The sequence below is a fragment of the Gossypium arboreum genome, chromosome 12, assembly GCF_025698485.1.
Source record: "Gossypium arboreum isolate Shixiya-1 chromosome 12, ASM2569848v2, whole genome shotgun sequence".
NCBI classification, from domain to species: domain Eukaryota; kingdom Viridiplantae; phylum Streptophyta; class Magnoliopsida; order Malvales; family Malvaceae; genus Gossypium; species Gossypium arboreum.
In genome coordinates, this window is record NC_069081.1 from 74745162 (window position 1) to 74761923 (window position 16762).

At 37.4% G+C, this 16762-nt stretch overlaps 1 long non-coding RNA gene across 1 annotated transcript; it reads right to left on the reverse strand.

Moving 5' to 3' along the window:
* Nucleotides 1-15207: 15207 nt before the first annotated feature.
* Nucleotides 15208-16236, reverse strand: LOC128285158 (uncharacterized). Its single transcript, XR_008275582.1, has 2 exons — nt 16056-16236; nt 15208-15490 (listed from the first exon to the last, which is right to left on the reverse strand). It is a non-coding gene; the product is annotated as an uncharacterized LOC128285158 (long non-coding RNA).
* Nucleotides 16237-16762: the final 526 nt, after the last annotated feature.

Consider the following 16762-nt stretch of genomic DNA (forward strand, 5'->3'; position numbering starts at 1 on the left):
GCATCGAAACATGAAAGACATCGTAAATCTTTTCGAGTTCGGGGGCAATATCAAAGCGAGGCATAAGCCGAACCGACTCGCTCGGATATCTCATATGGCCCAATGAACCTCGGGCTCAACTTGCCCTTACGGCCGAATCGAGTATCTTTTTCCAAGGCAAAACCTTGAGAAACACTTTATCTCCCCGATGCTCGATGTCTTTACGCTTGGACCGCGTCACGACTTCGACGATCGGAGGCTATCTTCGACTTTCACGGATTACTTTCACTTTCATTCAGCATCTCTAATCAAATCTACCCGAAAATTTTGCTTTCACCGAGCTCGGTCCAAAACAATGGTGTACGGCATTTACGACCGTACAAAGCCTCATAGGTGCCATCTTAATACTTGATTGAAAACTATTGTTGTGGCGAATTCAATCAAAGGCAAACACATTCCCATAAACCACTCGAACTCAAGGATGCAACATCTTAACATATCCTCAAGTATCTGAATTATCCGCTCGGATTGACCATCGGTTTGGGGGTGAAAGGCGGTGCTGAAATGCAACTTGGTACCCAAAGCTTCTTGCAACTTCTTCCAAAATCGCGAGGTAAATCTCGGATCTCTATCCGACACGATGGAAGTAGGCACCCCGTGTAATCTCACAATCGAGAAAGCGTCTGATTCGGCTAGTTTGTCCATTGAAAAACCCGTACGTACGGGGACAAAGTGAGCCGACTTAGTCAATCTATCTACAACGACCCAAATCGCATCCTTCTTACTTGCTGACAATGGTAGTCACAATAGACTTTGTATCCCACTTCCACTCGGGTATCGTGATCGGCTGAAGTAATCCTGAAGGCACTTGATGTTTCGCTTTCACTTGTTGACATATTAAACATCTCGAAACAAAGTCGGAGATGTCTCGTTTCATACCATGCCACCAAAACCGACGTTTCAAATCATTGTACATCTTCGTACTCCCCGGGTGGTTCGCCATTCGGCTACAATGGGCTTCGTTCAGTATTATCAAAATAAGTTCCGAATTCTTTGGAACACACAGACGACTCCTGAACCTCAAACAATCGTCATCATCGATTTGAAACTCCGAGTCGTTGTTCGGAACACACTCAGCCCGTTTTGCAGCCAACTCGTTGTCGACTTTCTGAGCTTCACGAATTTGATGTATCAATAATGGTTTGGCTTTCAATTCAGCTACTGACACATTGTCGGATCGAACGGACAAGTGCACATTCATCGCTCGTAAAGCGAATAATGATTTCGACTTAAGGCATCCTCAACCACATTCGCCTCTCCGGTGATAGTCAATGACCACTCATAATCCTTTAACAGCTCGAGCCAACGTCTTTGTCATGATTTAAGTCTCTTTGAGTCATCAAATATTTGAGACTTTTATGATCCGAATACACATGGCACTTCTCACCAAATAAGTAATGTCGCCATATCTTTAAAGGCGAATCGATGGCGACCAATTCGAGACCATAGGTCGGATAATTTTTCTCATGTGGCTTTAATTGCCTCGACGCATAGGTCACAACTCGACCTTCTTGTATCAATCGCAACCTAACCCAAGTAGGAGGCGTCACTATAGATGACAAACTCTTTGCGATTTGGGTTGCACTAGAATTGGGGCTTTAGTCAAATAAGTCTTGATTGATCGAAACTTTTCGACATTTCTCCGTCCATTCGAACTTAACATCCTTTTGGAGTAACCGTCATCGGCGTGGCTATCGTTGAGAAACCTTATACAAATCGTCGGTAATAACCGGCAAGCCCCAAAAAGCTCGAACCTCAGTAATATTTCTCGGAGGCTTCCAATTAAGTATGGCTGAAATTTTGTTCTGTCGACTCGAATACCCGATGTAGATATCACATGCCCCAAGAAGCTAACCTCTCTTAACCGAACTCACACTTCTTGAACTTAGCATATAATTGCTTATCTGTAGAATTTGCAGCACTAACCTCAGGTGTTCAGCATGTTCGGTCTCATTTCTTGAATAGACTAAGATGTCATCAATGAACACGACTATAAACCGATCCAAGTATGGTCCGAAGATCCGATTCATTAAATCCATAAATACCGCAGGGCATTAGTAAGCCGAATGGCATCACTAGGAACTCGTAGTGACCATATCTCGATTCGAAGGCGGTCTTGGGTACATCGAATCTCGAATTCGCAATTGATAATAGCCCGATCTCAAATCTATTTTCGAGAACACCGAGGCTCCCTTGAGTTGATCGAACAAGTCATCGATCTGTGATAGCGGTATTTGTTCTTTATCGTCGCTTTATTAAGTCGACGATAGTCGATGCACGACCTCATGGTTCCATCCTTCTTTTCACAAACAACCTTTGGCGCACCCCAAGGTGAAAAACTCGGTGAGCAATACCTCTATCCACCAATTCTTGCAACTGAGCTTTCAACTCCTTTAATTCTGCTGGTGCCATACGATACGGAGCTATCGAAATTGGAATGGTACCAGGTACCAATTCGATGCCAAACTCTATTTCCCGAACAGGTGGTAAACCCGGCAATTCTTCAGGGAAAACATCCGGGTATTCACAAACCACTGGCATAGATTCGGGTTTCTTTTCTAACTCCATGTCATCTAGAACATACGCAAGGTATGCTTCACACCCCTTTCTTACGTATTTCTGAGCCAACATTGCTAATATTACAGCTGGCAATCCCTTTAAGTCCGTAGACTCAACCCGAATTAACTCGTTATTCGTGCACCTCAGATCAATAGTCTTGCTTTTGCAATTTACAACCGCATCGTGCATGGTCAACCAATCCAAACCAAGAATAACGTCGAATTAGTCGAATGGCAAAAGCATCAAGTCCATGGGAAAACAAGAACCTCAAAATACTAGGGACTTTTCTTACACACTTTGTTGACGAGCACGTAATGACCCAAGGGTTTGACACCGTATTACAAACTCGATGAGACTCAATGGGCAAAGTCTTCTTGGATGCTAAGGTTTCGCATATATAAGAATGAGTAGAACCGGGGTCAATCAAAGCAATCACATTAGTATCGAAAAGAGTGAGGATACCGGTAATAACATCCGGTGAGGCGGCATCCTCGCGTCTTGGCGTATGGCATAAGTCCTAGCAGAGCACGAGCCTCGGATCGATGGTGGCATCTCTAGATCCTCTCTAACCGCCACTAGCATTGCCCGTGTTTCTAGACGACCTACCTCGAGTTGTGGTAGCACCGGGTTCCCACTTTGATTTACGTTTTGTCCAGATAAGCTCGGGCAATCCTTAATGAAATGATCGGTGATCCGCACTTGTAATGAGGCGGTCACGGAATCTACAACTCCCGAATGCCATTTGCCACAATATTGGCACTCGTTCGTCTCGACGATCATTGCCAACACGGCGATCGAAGTAACTCAGCGTGCCCATAGGGGGTCGATCGCGGTCTCGTCTAGAAAAGCCGAAATGTCTCTAGACCGGCCTAAGCCATCTCTAAATTTCTTTGATGATGTGGGAAGGGCTTCCCGAAGACCTCTTCTGAAACTCCCTTGCTCCCACTTCACTTTTCTTTTCTCCATCTTGAGCTCCTCGGCTTTGCACGCTCGCTCGACAAGAGCCACAAACTCTCGGATTTCCAAAATGCCAACATACGACTTTATATCATCGTTCATCCATCTTGAGCGTTTACACATCACGACTTCGAAGAAATGCACTCGTCTTGCGTCTGGCTAAGCCTCGCAAATTTTTGTTCGTAGTCGGTAACCGACATGGAACCTTGCTTAAGATCAAGGAATTCTTTTCGTTTTTTGGTCCATAAATCTATGAGTGATATACTTCTTTCGGAACTCGGTTAGAAGAACTCCCAAGTTACTTGCTCTCTAGGCTGTGAAGTCAGAGTACTCCACCAATAGTAGGCGGAATCGCGTAGCAAGGAGATAGTACACTTTAAGCATTCATCGGTGTGCAAGATAGCTCATCGAGCACCGGATAGTGTTGTCCATCAAAATCCAGCTTGCTCGGCATCGTCATCATCCGTAGCTTTAAATTCAGTGGCCCCATGTTTTGAATCACTGTGGTGGGGCTTACTTGACCTTACTTGGTCGATTCACGGAGGTATTGTAGGTCTTGGGGTTGCATTAGTCGGGAATGGAGGTTGTGGAACAGTAGTGTTAGTTCGAATGTATTGGTTAAACCAATCATTCATCACACTATAAAAGGCTTGCTTAGCCTCATCATTCGGATTCTTGGCAATAGGTTGAGAGTCCATGGCGCTGTCCCTTGCACGGAGCAAGCGCCACACTCTTCACATCATCAGCTATTGCTCGGTTGGGATCGGGATCCATTGCTATACACAAACACAAAGTCAAATGGTCAGAAATCACCACACTATCAATTCATCACTTAATGGCATGTATAGCTAGACCCCAAACATATCACGGTAGTCCTAGAATCGACTACCGTAGCTCTGATACCAATAAAATTGTAACACCCCAAACTCGATACCGTTGCCGGTGTCGGACACGAGGGGTTAACAAGCCAAAACCACTTATGGCACCGACCAATTTGACATTCCCAGGCAAGCTAGAAAACTGCATCGCTGTCGCCTTAAAAAGCATATCTCGAGTTTCACAACTCGGAAACTGATTCCGTAAATTTTACCTGAATTTAGACTCATATATCCATCCATGGATTTATTTCTAGAATTTTTGGTCGGGCCAATTGGTACAGTTTATTAGTTAAAGTCGCCCATGTTACAGGGGTCGACTACACTGACCTTCGCGCGTTACAACTTGAATATCTCTCTGTACAGGGTTTCAATACTGATACCGTTTGTTTCCAATGAAACTAGACTAAAAAATGAATCTGAACATATAAGGCATGACTTCTAATTCATTCTGGATAATTTATGGCAAATTTTCAAAGCCGCGACAGGGGACCCACAAACCGTTCCGGCCCTGTCTCACGAGAACTTTAATATCTCTCGGTATACTGATCATATGATCGTTTCGTTACTTTCATATGAAAATAGACTCGTCAAGGTTCGATCAAATAATTTATTCACTATTTAACACCATTCCTACAAATTTTGGTGATTTTTCACATCCACGTCACTGCAGCTGGCAGCCTCTGTTTTTAAGGTAGGCTTTACCTATATTGTAGTTCCCATGGACCAACTATAGTCTAGTCATACTTAGGTCCACATGTGATCATATTTAGCCATTCCAATGGCTGATCATGTGACCAACTCTCTCATTCAAACCATAATCACATCATGAAACCAAATATAATTACAAACCACATATGGTCAAATTCCATACTCCACTTTTACGAACCATTTTCGCATGGCCGTACACATATACATCACAAGTACTTAAAACAACCGAGGGTGGTCCTATACATGCCATATCCGAACTCAACTAAAGGAGTACCAAAAGGGCTTTGATAGTGTGGTTGACTTCAACTTCTATGATCCCGAATCCGATCGCTAACGAGCAAAATCTATATGAGAGAAACAAAGAAAGCGGAGTAAGCAATTTATGCTTAGTAAGTTTGAGCCATAATATACACACAACCAAAGCATAGCATTCAAGTAGCTAAACAATAATTCATATGCACAATTTCTCAAAGACATGCTTACTTCACAATCCCAACTCTTATTTTCATACACAAACAACGGCTTAGTTAAGGCCGATAGCTCGTTTATCATTGGGCGAATATTCAACGCACTTACTCATAGTGTGCAAAGCACACACAAAACATACCTTGTTGGGAATTTCACAAGTGCATTAACTGAAAATTTTCCAGCAGCTTATAAATTTGAATCACATACCTTCGGAGTTTATCCGGATATAGCTACTCGTTCAAAACACCTTGGGACATAGCCGGTTATGGTAACCGCACAAATGCCTTGGGACTTAACCGGATATCACAACTCGCACAATTGCCTTGGGCTTAGCCGGATATCATAGCTCGCACAATTGCCTTGGGCTTAGCCCGGATATCACAATTCACAATTGCCTTGGGCTTAGCCGGATATCACTCGAACATTCATGCACATCTTTGTTTCATTTTCACAACAAAACTTTTATGCACAATTCACTTAACAAAATATCATTTCGGCTCAATGGCCATATACAAGGCGAATTTCGATTGCTTATTACTTCATTCAATCGAATCAAAATCTAAGTTTCGATACTCGAAAACTTACCTCGGATGTTGTCGAACGATTCCGATGGCTATTCGACTACTTTTTCCTTCCCTTTATCGGATTTGGTCCCCCTTTGCTCTTGAGCTTAATTTAACAAATAATTTGATTCAATCATTTGAGTATCGAAAAGAACTCAAGGCACTTAGCCCACATATACTCGCTAGACATTAAAGTCACATAAGTACGGAATTCATGAATCGACTTAACACACAAAGCCTTCAACATGCTTACTCATGGCCGAACAACTCAACCTCTTAGGCACTCATTCATGGCCGATTATGCATGTTGATGTTGAGGCCAATTACATGTTTAACACCACACATGAATGGCACACATTTTACTAGCTAATGCTTTACATATTGTAGCTCAATACTTATAATATAGCATCAAGCACTCATATGGCCGATTATACTTAGTCATACTTGCACCAAATCAACAATAAATTCCAAGATTTTCACATCATATGTGTACTAGGCGAATGTACTTGCAATTTCACAACCATTCTTCAACATTTTCTTCTTTAAGCAAACATATTTATCACTTACTTCATAACCAAAACATCATGTGCAAACATATACACATATAGGTGCATGGCGAATCTCAAGGTGTTCATAACCATCTAAAACACAAATTTTTTACCATTCAAGTAACAAGCATAAATCATGCTCATGAATGCACCATGGCGAATACATCACAACCATACCCTTTCAACTTCGGTCATGGTTAAACAAAGATTTCAATGCCCTACTCAAGAATACTAAAAAGAAATTTCAAGAGTAGTCAATCCATCATTACATGCATCATCAACAAGCTTCACATTTAGCATGCAATGGCTTTAACACAATATCAACCTTGGCCAAATACCATTTTCATGGCATAACAAGGATTTGAACCATGGCTAACATGCACATCAAGTTAGCAACCAAAACAAGCATGAACTTCATGACACAACCTCAAACATACCTTAATCTTGATACAAGTATAGCCAAATCTCCTTCTTGTTCTCTTCCAAACCAAGCATGAAGCAAAACTCCTATCTCCTCCCTTAGTATTTTCGGCCAAAAAGGAAAGAACAAGGATGAACAATTTTTTCTTGTTCTTCTTTCACTTGCGGCAATGGGGGAATGCCACACTCACACACATTTTTATTTCTCATCCAACATCATTAATTTTTTATCATTTAATACATCATGCATTAACAAAACATGTTTCAACATGTTTTCTTTGCCCATAAACCATGTCATGGCCGGCCACTATGCCATCTTTGGGGAATTTGACATGCAAATCCCTTAATTTTGCATGCATTTTCAACTAGTCATCACACATTTCCCCATCATACTTTCAAAGTTTACTACTAGGTCCTTTCTAGTGAAATTCACCTTTATAACATTAAATCGAACCATCAAAAATGTCACACATGAATACACACATATTATAGGCATCAAAATAAATTTTAAATTATTTTTACGCCTCGGTTTTGTGGTCTCGAAACCACATTCCGACTAGGGTCAATTTTGGGCTGTCACAGTGCTTATGACTTACTGAGTTATGTACTCATTTGGTGTGCTCGTTTGTTGCTTACCTAGGTTCTTGATCCATTTTGGTGTGCTCGAGACCGTCGTCAAAGTCATCACACCGGCTAGCAACTTTTGGTACTTTCTTCTTAGTGGGTCTAGGAGAGCATTTTGGCATGTATAGGCTAATATGTTTTGTTGAAAATTTGGTATGTAAACTTTTAGCCATGCGAAAATGGCTTGTATGCACCTTGGCATGGTATCATGATCATTTTGTATGTTGTTCATTAAGAGATGTGGTAATGTTTGGAATCGATTAGCCCTTGGAATGGTTAATCGTGATTATCTTTTGTGCCATGTATGTTAAAAGGGCTAGTTGAATCAAGGAAATTATGAAGTAGGTAAAATCTACCTTAATGACAGAGGTTGACAGCTGCAGTGAGGTGGATGTGAAAAATCACTAAAAATAGTATGAATGGAATTAAATAGTGAATAAATTATGTAAATTAACCTTAATGAATCTACTTTCATATGGAAGAAACAAAACGGTCATGTGAGTTGTATGTTACGAGATAATTAGGTTTTCGTGAAACAGGGCCAGAACGGTTTCTGGATTCCCTGTTCTGACTTTGGAAATTCATTGTGAATTAACCAGAGATAATTAGGAGTCATGCTATATATGTATAGATTCCTCTTTGGGTCTAGTTTCTATAGAAATAAACGGCATCAGTATTGAATCCCTGTACAGGGAGATATCCAGGTCGTAATACATGAAGATCAGTGTAGTTGCACCCTGTAACAGTGGAGACTTTAACTAATAAACTGTACTAATTGGCCCAACCAAAAATTCTAGAAAAAAAGTTGTAGATGCATATATGAGTCTAGTTTCAGGGAAAAATTACGAAACTGGTTTTCGAGTTTTGGAACTCAAGATATGATTTTTAAAGTGACAGTGACGCAGTTAGCCGACTGCCTGGAAAAATTTTAAAATGGACTGTTAAAGTGAATGGTTTAAGCCGTTAGCCCCTCGTGTCCGATTCCGGCAGCGGACTCGGGTACGGGGCATTACAGCTACCCTTTGATGAGTTTGATGTGATTCTGGGTATGGACTGGTTAACACTACATGATGCTGTTGTGAACTATAGACAAAAGCATATTATGTTGAAATTTCAAAACAATGAAAGGATCCAAATTGAATCAAATAGACTGGATGGTACATCTAATGTTATCTCAACTATAACGGTTCAAAAATATGTTAGAAAGGATTGCAAAGCTTATCTAGATTATATATTTGATACCAAGGTTTCAGAGTTAAAATTAGAATTGATTCCAACTATATGTGAATTCACAAATGTATTCCCAGAAGAATTACCAGGATTACTGTCGGTTAAAGAGGTTGAGTTTGCTATTGAGTTAGTGTCGAGAAACCTCCGATATCGATAGCTCTGTGTAGAATGACACCTACAGAGTTGAAAGAGTTAAAAGCACAATTATAAGAGTTGACAAATAGAGGCTTTGTTCAACCTATTTTTTCTCCTTGGGTTGCTCATGTTTTGTTTGTAAAGAAAAAGGATGGGTCTATGCGATTGTGTATCAACTAAAGATAGTTTAACAAAGTCACAATTAAAAACAAATATCCCCTGCCATGTATAGATGATTTGTTTGATCAGCTGAAAGGTACGACAATGTTTTCAATGATCGACCTTCATTCTGGTTATTATCAATTATAGGTTAAAGACTTAGATGTGTCAAAGATTTTTTTCAGAACCAGGTACGGACATTATAAATTTATTGTTATGCCATTTGATTTTACCAATGCACCTGTTATGTTTATAAATTTAATGAATAGAATATTCATGCTGTACTTAGACATATTTGTTGTTGTATTCATTGATGATATTCTGATTTATTCCTGAGATGAGACAGAGCATGCCTAGCATTTGAGAATTGTTTTGCAAACCTTACGTGAAAAGTAGTTTTTCACTAAGTTTAGCAAATGTGAGTTCTAGCTCCGAGAAGTTGGATTTTTTGGACACGTAATATCGAATACGGTATTAGAGTTAATCCAAGTAAAATTTCAGCTACAATGGACTGGAAGCCTCTAAGAAATGTGTCTGAAGTCAAAAGTTTTCTAGGTTTAGCTAGATATTATAGGAGATTTGTCAAAGGACTTTCAATGATTGCTACTCTGTTAACGAAACTACTTCAAAAAGATGTCAAGTTTGAATGGTCAACAAAGTTTTGAATAGTTCAAGCATTGTTAACCAAAGCTCCTGTTTTGGTTCAGCCAGAGTCCGGTAAGGAATTCGTAATTTATAGTAATGCCTCTTTGAATAGGTTGGGCTGTGTTTTAATGCAAGAAGGCAAAGTAGTACCTTATGTATCCCGACAGTTGAAACTGCATGAGAAGAATTACCCGACTCATGATTTAAAGCTTGCAGGTGTTGTGTTTGCTTTAAATATTTGGCCACACTATTTGTACGAAGAAAATTTTCATATCTTCACGTATCACAAAAGCCTGAAGTATTTGATGTCACAGAAAGATCTAAACTTGAGACAACATAGATGGCTTAAATTTTGAAATATTATGATTTGTTCATTGATTATCACCTAGGAAAAGCTAATATTGTTGTTGATGCTTTAAGCAGAAAATCCCTATTTGCTTTACGAGCTTTGACCACAAGATTGATGTTGATTGATAATGGTACTATTTTAGCTAAATTGAAAGTAAGACCGATGTTTTTGCTTCACTAAATGGAAATAGATTGAGTCAAAATCTAATTCAAACTTTCGTGTTAGTTTATACGACAATTTATACTTCAAAAATAGGATTTGTGTTTCGAAGAATTCTAACCTCATTTAGAAGATTTTACAGGAAGCTCAAAGTAGTAGCCTATCGATACATCCTGGTAGCAATAAAATGTACAGTGATTTGAAACAGATGTACTGGTGGCTAGGTATGAAACAAGAGATTTTAGAGTTCATATCAAAATGTTTGATCTATCAGCAGGTTAAAGCCGAGCATTAGGTACCTTCTGGTATATTACAGTCTGCAATGATTCTAGAATAGAAGTGGGAACGTGTTACGATAGATTTCGTATCGGGATTGCCCCTATCTTTAAGAAAGAAAGATGTTGTCTGGGTTATTGCAGATCGTTTGAAAAAATCCACGCATTTTATTCTGGTATGTACAGACTATTCACTTGAAAAGTTAGATAATTGTATGTTTCTGAGATTGTTAAATTACACAGTGTACCAATATCTATTACTTTGATAGGGATCCACAATTTACTTCTCGATTTTGGAGTAAGTTACATGAACGTCTAGGTACTCGACTGTATTTTAGTATAGTGTTTCATCCATAGACCGATGGTCAGTCTGAGTTAGTAATTCAGATACTCGAGGACATGCTCCGATGTTATGTTTTAGAGTTTGAAGGTAATTGGGAGAAATTTTTTCTGTTGGTCAAATTCGCATACAATAATAGTTAGAGAGCATTAAAATGGAACCGTACGAAGCTCTGTATGGTCGGAAATGTCGAACTTCATTTTACTGGACTGAATTGAGCAAGAAAAAGCTATTTGGGTTGATTTGATTCAAGAGATTTGGGTTAATTTGATTCAAGAAACCGAAGAAAAGGTTAAAGTGATACGAGACAGTTTGAAATGTGCTTCTGATTGTCAAAATCCTACACGAATTTGAAAAGAACAGATATTTCAAGTCGGGGACAAACTATTTCTGAAAGTGTCACCCTGGAGAAAAGTTATCCGTTTTGACCAAAAAGGGAAGCTTAGACTGCGAAATGAGATCATCGGAAGAGTTGGACCAATGCAATATCGACTGGCTTCACCGTCAAAATTAGAAAAGATTCATAATGTACTTCATGTATCGATGCTACTTCAGTATCGATCAGATCCTTCACACGTGATTTCACCTATAGGTGTTAAGATTCAGTCGGATATGTCATACAGTGAAGAATAGAATAGAATAGAATTTTAGTCCAGAAACTTAAAGAGTTGAGAAATAAAAGTATAGCTTTAGTTAAAGCTCTTTAGCAACGCCACGAAATTGAAGAAGCTACCTAGGAACCGGAAGAAGCTATGAAAGTACAATACCCAAACCTATTTTTTAGTAAGATTTTCAAGTATGAAACTTCCTTTAGAGGGGAGAGTTGTAATAGCTCGTTTTCAGTGTTATCAGAAATAGTGGTTTCAAGAACACAATTATGGTGAGTAAATTATTATTTTATTATTTATTTAGAGTTTAGGGGATATTACTAAGGTCGTATTAAAGTTCCGTTAAGAAATTTTGATATTTGCATGACTAATTAAGTAAAAAAGACTAAATCATAAAAAGTGTAACAGTTGAGTTTCATTAGTTAAAAGGGTTAAAAGACTATGGAAAGGAAACCTAATGGACTTAAATGGTAATTAGACCATTTCTCTGAGATAGTGGATGTGCATGGCAAGGTATTAATGTAATTATGATAGTTTTTAAAGGTTAAAATGGTAATTAAACAAATTACAATTAAACTAAATGAAACAAAAAAATTTACTTCATCTTCCTCATTTCACTCCACCACTGAACTAGTGAAGGAAAAACACCATTTTTGGTGCTTTGAAAGTTTGGCCAACCTTATTCATGCATGTTGCTATTTTTTTAGGTTAGTTTTTAGTGATTTTTACGTTTTTATGATTGTTTTAGCTTGATTTAGCAAGCCTAGGGGTCAATTCATAAAATTTTAAAGGTTGAGTGTTATTGTGTTTTTGAGTAGGTTGTGATGTTAAATGATAGATTATGAACCTTTGATAAAAAATAAACAAGTTTTGTAAAGTGATTTTTGATGAAAATGCATTTAGGGATTAATTTGTTAAAGGTATAAACTCAAGGGTTTTATTGTGAAATGATGGCTAATATCAGTTGTTTCAAGGTCCCTTGCATATTAGATTAACATGGATTTAGATTAAAATGGTTAGATTTTAAGTTATTATCTTAAAGACAAAATTGTGAAAAAGTTAATATGTTAAGTGAAAATTGCTAATTTTACATAAATGTAAATTATGAGTTGAATTGAATGTTTGAGGTTAATTTAAGTACTTAATTGAATATAATTATCTATTTAGATCAAGATAAACCTCAACCGGACTTAAATCGAGGAAAGACGAAAGCTTTGGATTAGTTCGACCTAACTTCTATGCCCCTAGTCGTCGAGGTAACTTGTATGAACATTTATCATGTTTATGTTATTTAAATTGAATGTTATTATGTTATTTATAATGTAAATGGATTGATATATAAACATATCAATGCTATGATGAATTGACGGATATCGAGTCCCGATTAAACCTTAGGAATTCTTAGGATACAAATGACATGTCATTAGGGATTTAATGTTTCGAGTATTGGTCTTAAATGTCCTACCGATGGTTGAGGTCCTGCATTTGTTACGAATTCTCCACAGCTCATGTGAGCAGCATCGTGTAGCTTACATCCTGAACCACAGCTCGTGTGAGCAGGCCTATTTCACAACTCGTGTGAACAAGGATGTAAAGGAAAGGATATGGTTATATGTATAGGCACACTTTGTGTGAGCTTTATCGAGTATCCGATGAAATTCTAAATGGTTCAACGAGCAAGAAAAGGGAACATAAAAGGTAGGTGTTTGAATGGAATGTATTATGAACTTATGAAAAGGATTGAAGAACTAAATGGTGTTGTATACATATGGAAAATTACATATATTATGAATGATTTCATTTATGGTTTGTATGAACCTACTAACTTTTGAGTTGGAGATGTGGTTTAGGCCTATACAAAGCTTATGACATTGGTAATGGTTTGTATTAATTCTATGCATTGTATTATAGAAACGGGAAGTTACGTTTTAAGTTTATACGATCTTACTAAGCATTGTTGCTTACGTCGTTTCTTTCCTTTGTCTTTTAGATCATCGGAAGCTCGATTTGGTTGGAAGCTCGTTGGAGACCTATCACACTATCCTTAAATCTTTTCAGTAGTTTTTGAACATTTTGGCCAATGGTTTATAATGGCATGTATAAGGTGATTTATAATGGTGTTTTTGATGAATATGTAAATGGTAACTTTGTATGTTAGTGCTTTGATGTTCATGTTTGGGTAATGGACTTATAATATGCTTGTTTAGGTAAGTCCTTTTGGTCACTTTTTAATAATGGATGAGTATGATTTGTTAGTATTGTTTGCTAGTTTGAGAATGTTCAATATGTGGTATGCTTTTGGTAAGTAAATGAATAGGTGGTCATGTATGATTTGGTACAATATGGACATGTTTTGATGGTTGATGTCTTGGTATATTGTGGTGCCTTTGAATGGCATATTGGTCAGTTGAATTAGGGTCTTGAAATGGCATTTTGATGTATGTTTTGGTGATGTTTAAATCTCATTAAAGTGTGTATAAATAGGTTGAATGATTGTGCATAAAATGGTCTTGGAAATGGCTTGATTTTAGGTAAGTTTGGGTCCACACCGCCTGAGACACGGGCAGTCACTCAATCATGCAAGACACATAACCTGGCGACACGGCCATGTGTCATCTGATGATTTCTTTAGGATGCAAGTCAATGAGTTACACAACTTAACACATGGCTTGGCACACGGGTGTGTGAGGCAACTCTGAGAGTTACATGGCTTAACACAGGGGCGTGTGACACGGCCTTGTAACCTCTATTTCTAATTTTTTTGACTTTTTCCTAAACTTTCCAATTTTTTTCAAATTGGTCTCGAATTTCTTCCAAGTTATTTTTAGGGCCTCGAGGGCTCAATTTAGGGACAGTATGCATGTATGTGAATGGTTTATAATTTGATTAAGTTATTGAATGATTTAAAGTTTAAATGTTTTCGATTGTATAATAAAGTTTTGTAACCCTAATCCGACGACGAAGATGGGCTAGGGGTCTTACATCTAGGTTTATAATCCTATTAGAGTAACCTAGTTAAGTTATTAACCAATATTATAACCAACGAATATCACTTGCTTATTCTTTGCATTTTACCAAGATAGATACAAGTATTTTGCTTTAGCAGAACCCATGTTGTATCAATCGTGGCTTTAATGAGGGAAAATATTGGAAGGAAATCTTAACTTAATATTTTATTGATGGTATTTTAAAAATTCATCTCACCGTTAATGGTCAACATTAGTCCAATTATTCCTTTGATTGATCTTATCAATTTCCTATAATATGCATGCTAACACATCATCCATTGTATCACATACTTGAATAAAATAAAATAGTAAATAAATACAATAGTTATAGCCCATAAAACTAAGGTGGTTTTTCCTAAGCCAGTGAGAGAACCAAAAGGTATCCTAAGGGTACAAGTCAATTCTCAAGCTTCTCTCCTTTAGTTCTCAATAGCTCATACAATTTACAATTATAGAAACTTCTTTTAAATACGAAGGAGTAGGATGAGAAGAGAAATACAATAGCAAAATAGAAAGGCACGACACGCAGATCATATTTATAAAACTTCAACCTTTGTAAATAATAAATCAAATGGGCTATCGAGCTGTAACTATGCATTTCCAACCACTGTGCAAATCATTCATAGCATACAACATATGATATATTTTTATTCAATCTCTTATTAATGTTAATAACAAAAATGTCCCTACAATTAATGTCGCCTACACATGAGGTCAATGGGCGGAGCCCCTTGTGGGGGTCAAGGGATGGAGCCCCCTGTGGGGGTCCCTTTGCCCATATAGCGAGCAATGGTATTGCTAGCCACAATCGGCAAACCCTGGCGAAATGTAAGAAACTGCATTTAGATTTCTGTGGAAAAACATCATTATTTGTCAATTTTTTATCAAAAACAAAATATTTTTAATATTTCAATATATGAGTCTTCTTACTAGAAAAACTTTTATTCCTTTTTCGAATGTTACCAGCAAGTTCACTATTAACTTCGAATAACAAAAACCTCATTGCCCCAAGACAGATTAGTTGACGCTTTAACAAATAATATATTAGACTCAATAGGCATCAAAATCAATGATTAACATTTAATTAGCGACTAAGAGGAACAAGTTATCACATATGTTTAACAGATTAATCATACATGGTAAATAGATTAAATGTATCATATATACATAAAACAAATCGATTAAATCAAATCAAACAGCATGCATCTCAAACAAACACATCAACCAATCAATTTAATCATGAATCCGTATCATACAAGTGGCTCTAATGCCACTATTGGATCGCCGGTATGCCCCATTGCTCAGTGGAAAAATCATTCCGGCAATCAACTATGGATCCATGTATGAGGAACAAATCAAGTTGAAATAGGGTTGAAGATATACCTTTTTTTTATCTGATCCCCTTGCGTGATGTCGATTTCAAGCTGCAATAAAGTCGCCTCATCCTCTACGTAATTACACAGTTGAGGAACGAACAAAAAAATTCTCTTGAACCTTTTAGAGAGAATTTAGAAAAACGGTCGTTAGACACTCTCTGTTTTTGTTTTGTTTTTTTGGTAACCCTCACACAATCAGGGATTTTCATCCTTTTTATTTTTCTTTAATATCACAAAATTAGAAAAACAGAATTATTCCCCTTAATTTTAGAGAAACATATGGAAAGCATATTAAAAAATTATATTCTTTCCAAAAGAATATCAACTTCCATGTCTTTTTATCTTTGATCGAAATTATTATAATTATTTATATTAATAATTTTAGTAAACTATATTTAGTTAATATTTTATATGAACCAAATTCATATATTAATTTTAACTATGTTATCTATTTGTGTACAACAAGCTTGTATATATAATGCGTTCAATATTTAACTGTCATGTGACAGCTAAACACAATACCAATTGTATTTGGATTCTGTTTGCTTCAACCATAGGGTATAACCTTGTTTGCTCTTGTAACATTGGTAGTAATACTAGAACATTTCTAATGTTACAAGTAATAAATGGCATCTATCAATGCATCATTGCTACCCAAGTTGCAAGAAATCGTGATTTGACAAACATTTAATCATAAATTTCTCATGCATTATA